The sequence below is a fragment of the Micromesistius poutassou genome (assembly GCF_964030765.1).
Source record: "Micromesistius poutassou genome assembly, chromosome: 20".
Classification (NCBI taxonomy): domain Eukaryota; kingdom Metazoa; phylum Chordata; class Actinopteri; order Gadiformes; family Gadidae; genus Micromesistius; species Micromesistius poutassou.
The window spans coordinates 4601475-4607629 of NC_140290.1; the positions used below are offsets into that span (position 1 = coordinate 4601475).

Here is a 6155-nt window from a genome sequence, read left to right on the forward strand (position 1 = left end):
TCATTATAAATAATAGCGATTCAATGATGACAAGAATTATAAATACTGGCAATGGCAACATAAATTTCCCCCTTGGGGAATACTACAAAACATAAAATACCCTACATTTTAAAATAAGAATGCAAACAACTTTATTTTAAGAGTAAACTGACAAACTCTTAAGGGTTTCTGGTTCAAAACACATCACAAAATAAATTCCACTAAAAAGGGTTGGACATATGGATGCCACCATATTCAGCGTCCTGTTAAATATCTACATCACTTAATCAAACAAATCAAATAAAACTCGAGAGGCCTAATTGTAGAATGATAACACAAATCTAGCCTTGTGTGCACATGACATGGAACACATCAGAATATATTGCAATTCTAAATACAATGCAAATTTAGAATAGCCATGACCACTGAAAATTAGTTCAGTATATCTTGAGGCTCTTTATTTAGGGCATGGGAGTGATTGTGGTCTACAGAATGGAGTAGCCTTATATTGACCCTTTGTATGCCAAGGAATGTAATTTAGTGCTTTCAACGTTTTCAATTGTTACACCGAGGAATGGTATTACAAGTTGAAAGGAAATTGAAAGTTGAAATGAAGGCAAAAAGATTTTCTAAATAAAATTGGATAGGATTTATTTATATCTCGACTGGATATGTCAACATATACATTCAAATGAATGTATTTTGGAGCTTATTGATAATAGGAATACCTTCCCAGAATTTCAATCAGTGAACACAATGAATAGACACTTACATTTTTTAAAAGTCAAAACAAGCAGGTAAAATAGAATGAAAGACTCTGTTAACATCTCATACATGCTTGTTCTGTATCTCTAGTATCTATGAAAAAAAATTAATTAATGAACAATTGATCACGAATAACATGAAAATACGGCAGTATATCTATCATATCCAAATGACGAAATATAAAAAATAAGCCTGTTCAATAAACAATGTATTTTTGTTTTCGGTATTCAACAGCAGCCAACCAGAGGTATTGTCCATGCTGTGACTGTTACTGCAGTCTCCTGAGGCCAGCCAACCTCTATTCCAAACCACATCGCTACATGTCCTCTGGGTATCTTTGACGTTACCCGAGGTACACCCCCTGGATCTGGCTCTCCCATCGCTGGGTACTGTGGGCTGAGGCGCGGCCGCTTTGCGTGTAATAAACCCTCTTTTGATCTCCATCTTGCGGGGACGGCCTCTGGCTCTGCGGGGGGGGTCCACCAGGCTCTCTGGAGGATCGAGCCGTGGGTATTTGCGCGGGCTTCCCAGTGGTTTCCACACTTTAGGCCTCATCATATCCCCGGCCTACGGCAAGGGGTTCTTCCTCGGCCGGCCCCGTTTAAGTGTCTCTTTCTTAGGTCAGCCACGCCCCTTTGGTTTTGGTCCAAACCGATCTGTATGGACGAAGGGAAGACTGGGTTTCCGTGGCCTTCCATCGGATCGATGGACACGCTGGTAGGTTTTATTTGGGGATCCCTTTGGTCTCCCTCGTCCCCTCTTAGCAGGCGAGGCACCATCCGGGACTCTCTGGCCTGGGTCACTCCTCTGCCCGGTGTCTTTCCTGGGTCTTCCCCTCCCTCTCGGAGATGACTTGTATCCATCGTCATCTTTTATCGTCTGCTTTGCAGCAACCCTTCCTTCATCTAGGCTTTTTCTGGCACCAGAGGAGTCGCTTCGTGACTCCCACTCACTGCTAACTTCTCTCTTTACTGCCAGCCTGGTTTTCTTGTTAAGAGAACCCTTGGGTCTTCCCCTCTTTCTGGGTGGTCCGGGATCACCATCTTCCTCGTCCTCACTCTTTCAACTTTCTGCGGTGCCCTTTAAAGAAGTGGATCCCTTGAGCATACCTCTTCCTTTTTCACCCCCCCTGCTACAGGACCCTCCTCACTATGGGCTGGCTTCTTCAAGCCTGAACCTTTGGGCCGGCCCCTCTTTCTGGTAGATTCCCCTGCTACAGGACTCTCTTCACTACGGGCCGGCTTCTTCAAGCCTGAACCTTTGGGCCGGCCCCTCTTCCTGGTAGATTCCCCTGCTACAGGACTCTCTTCACTACGGGCCGGCTTCTTCAAGCCTGAACCTTTGGGCCGGCCCCGGCGCTTTGGAGGGGAGTTTACAGGACTCCCTCTGCTCCTTAGCGGCTGTGCAGGTCCACCATTTGAAAGGCCTAAACCAAACTCTGATAGGTCCACATGCATTACCCACACCTGCAGCTTCTTAGATCCTTTTGGTCTACTCCGTGCGCTCTTGTTGTGGTTACTGGTGGGCATGTCTACTCCTGACTCCCCCTCAATGCCTCCAGGGTCCCCCTGTCCTTCCACTGTCATCGTCATTTCCTCTTCCATACTTGACAGCTATCAATTTTCTTTTTTTTTTTTTTTACAAAGAAACCGATGGGCACCTGTGAAGCATACACAAAAAGAGTGAGTGGTGATGAAATTAAAATATATTCAAGTAAAATATGTGACAAGAAAAAGGCACAGCTCACCAAACAACATCATTGTTTACCATTAATTGAAACCCAAATACAAAAAAGGGCCACGATGACGAATAAAGGTGTAATGTATATGAATCTGTTTATTTCCTAGACTGCCATTTTGTAATAGCGCGAGTGTTGACGTTTAGTAGCTTTTTCGCTAGGGGGGGGGGGGGGGGGGGGCTGGTATCAATCTAAACGACTCCAAATATATCTGTCCCGTCGAAATGCAATCTCGTCTTTGTAAAGGTGTATATAGAAGTTCAGAATTAAAAAATAACTCCACAAAATAACAGATGAACCGAATGCATTAAATAATAAGTACGAAAAGGCGGCAATCACCCACGAGTGATGGAGCAAAGACTGTGCCACAGAAAATAGTCTACAGTCTATAGTCTACGATAGGTTATGCTAGCAGCGTGATCAATACTTTAGTTACTAACTTTAACGGTTTAGCATCTCACCTTCAAAATTTCCACTGTGCGATGTCACTCACTGCGTCACGTTAAATTATCGGAAGAAATACCAGATATTCCCATTTTATCGTCGTGATTGTTTGAATTGTAAGAGCTTCCTGTGGTCCGTAAGATTTAGGGGGATTGAAACTGAGATTGCTGCACATGGTTCCGGCCCCACATGACCGTCGACAACAGAATCCCCACCCGTTGCTTATTATGCATACATGATCCATTGACATTCCGTACATCTAGAAACCATAGACAACCTTATACATACCCGGAGTGGAGATCGATTACTATAAAAGCAGGCAACACTAAAGTTGTGAAAATGTTATGTTATCTCTAGAGTAGACCGTCAACGCCGACGGGTTGTGTGTGTTCTGCACTGCCCCATATTGGTTATTGATTAGTATAAGGCTGCTACTGTACAAAACAGCACAAGACATGGCTTAACGTTTGAGATAATTTATTATACCATACTTTGCCATGTGGATGATACAATTAACATAATTCATTTTCTGATGATTCACTTAATAGTATGTTAATATCGTATGAGAAGTGAGATCAGGGGCAAATGCAAGGGGCAAATGGGTCCATTATGAGGTCAAGCGTATATTATTGATACTTTGTCGGTGAAGTATCCATGAAACTGGGGGGTTGTTTACCAAGGCGGGGAATGGTAGTTTCGCTAAACTAGTTCAGCGAGTCCGGGACTACCAAATAAGCCTTCTTCTTAAACCTATTTCCAACCACATTGATCATTTTACTTACCGACTTCTACACCGGGTCCACCATCAGATCAGATTCTTATTAGGTGCCAAGCACAAAGTGTGCGAAGGCAACTTATTGTGATTCTAGTTGTTATTATTATTATTTATATTTATTAATTGTATTCTTTCGACCGTTTCACAAAACTCCCAAGTTCCGTGTTAGGCGCTTCGTAATTTGGCAGGTGTATCCAGATGGTAACGTTCTGGCAGGTAGAAGGCTGAGGATCCTGGATAGGAGCGTTATCCCGGTTTGCGGCCACGAAATTTCCGTTCTCTTACTTCCTGCTAGCTGTGCTTGCAGTTTACACTCGGTCCTCGTAGATATAAGCAGTGGCGTTTCTAGATGGTAGAAACAGGTGGGGCTAGGCTAATATTTTTTATTATTATTTTTTTTTAATAATTAATATTAATATATATATATATATATATAATTTTTTTTTTTTTTTCACTCCACATTAAATGCACGGATGTTTTTGCCAGCGGTTTGGCTAATGCCAAAATCCCTTGGATGGTGGGGACCAAGGCGTTTTACCTCTAATTTTTCCTCCAGACTAAGGGTCTCAAATCTGTGCTCCAACAGATGATCTACCTCAGGGTTTCTCAACGGGGGCGTTCATAGAACCTAGGGGGCGCTGTGAAACTTTGCTTGTGTAGCGGTCATTATTTTTTACTTTTTAAACTTTCATGGTTTTCAAATATTTTCGGTGCAAAAATAGGATAACTGAAATAAAAATCCTTTTAACCCCCTTTCTAACCCCTCTATCGTCTCATCTACTTTTTACTTTATGCTCAGTACCGTCATGATCGCCATAGTAACGCCGATAAACAAATCCACCTCATCGCAGCAGCGTGGTGCTTTCCAAAACTATTTCGCCCTCCCCTGACTTCCACTGGTTGGTTTGCGGGACATGCAAAGCAAGCGGTGGATGGGGCATTACGCTAAGCAACATTAATCTCATCCATATTACATAGTAAGGCAACATAAGACGTGAATAAAGCTAACGCCGCTTAGCATGCTAATTGTAAACAATATAACGTGCGCATTACATGTAGACCACTGCAACGTCGCTCATTACGTCTGCGAACCGATAAACACTTTCATAAAGTACGCACACCAACCGGCACATACGCATTTAACACTGATGTTACAGGCGCTTAACTTGTATAGTAACAAACTACTTTAATTACTATTTGAACTTAAACGTGCTACTCTCCAACTCAGAACGAAGTGGATAAAGGCTGCACATGCGCAGCGTTGCTAGGCAACGTCACGTAAACAAAGGGAGTCTTTCGTACACATATTGAACCCAAGTTCGCGGGTTAACAGTTCAATAACCAATAAAAATGTACACAAGCACTGTTACGTATTAAACGTCAATAGCTCAATAATAAAACCTTTTAATAAAATTCGTGAGGTGAGGACTAGGTCACTCGAGTCATGACTCATCACGCGCGCCACACACATTACGCTGTAGTGGAACGAACCATATATGTCCATGGCGGTGCCGGTGGGGCTAGCCCCACCAGGAAGTAAAATAATCTCCGTCCACTTCAACAGAGAAACACTCTGAGCATGCGCATTTCAAATTTTCAAGCCCAATACACATTACATTGGGCTGGTGGGGCTAGAGCCCCTCTTGCCCCACCGGATGAACTCAGCCGGAAGAAGCAAGCTAGGGTCGACTAAAAATGAACTAAAAGCGCCGAACTTATTATTTTACAGTACTTTCTGGGGAGATTTTTTTATTTTATATATATATATATATTATTTTTTTATATAATATATTTATTATATTTTAATTTTTAATTTTTTTTTTTTTTCTTGTGAGAGTAGGTGGGGCCGAGCCCCACCTGCCCCTAATGACCAGTCGCCACTGGATATAAGAACAAGAAAATTACATGAATAACAACCATAACGACAATGATAATACATAAGTAATTATTATGCTGACAAAGCAATACCGATTCCTTGCAAAGAAAATGAATATCCTCAATCGAGTCCTTCGCCCTGGCTAAAACCATTCAACAGAAAGTCCCACCCTCTTTCTCGCCGATAGCGCTTATTGAGCACCACGTTCCAGCCGCAGTGGGAACGAGGTTATTGGGCAGGCAGGCAAGTTTGCGCGTCACGTGGCCCAACGAAGTTTGAACAGGGTGGAGTGCACAATAATAAAAAAAATATATATATATATAACATATTACGATCATTATAAATAATAGCGATTCAATGATGACAAGAAATATAAATACTGGCAATGGCAACATCAATTTCCCCCTTGGGGAATACTACACAGGAAACTTTAAAACATAAATTACGCTACATTTTAAAATAAGACTGCAAACAACTTTATTTTAAGAGTAAACTGACAAACTCTTAAGGGCTTCTGGTTCAAAACACATCACAAAATAAATTCCACTAAAAAGGGTTGGACATATGGATGCCACCAT

General features: G+C 42.0%; 1 pseudogene across 1 annotated transcript; it reads right to left on the reverse strand.

The window, feature by feature from the left end:
• Positions 1-177: 177 nt before the first annotated feature.
• Positions 178-3054, reverse strand: LOC311365075 (annotated as a pseudogene). Its single transcript, XR_014684220.1, has 2 exons — positions 2944-3054; positions 178-2404 (listed from the first exon to the last, which is right to left on the reverse strand). The product of XR_014684220.1 is annotated as an uncharacterized misc_RNA (transcript).
• Positions 3055-6155: the final 3101 nt, after the last annotated feature.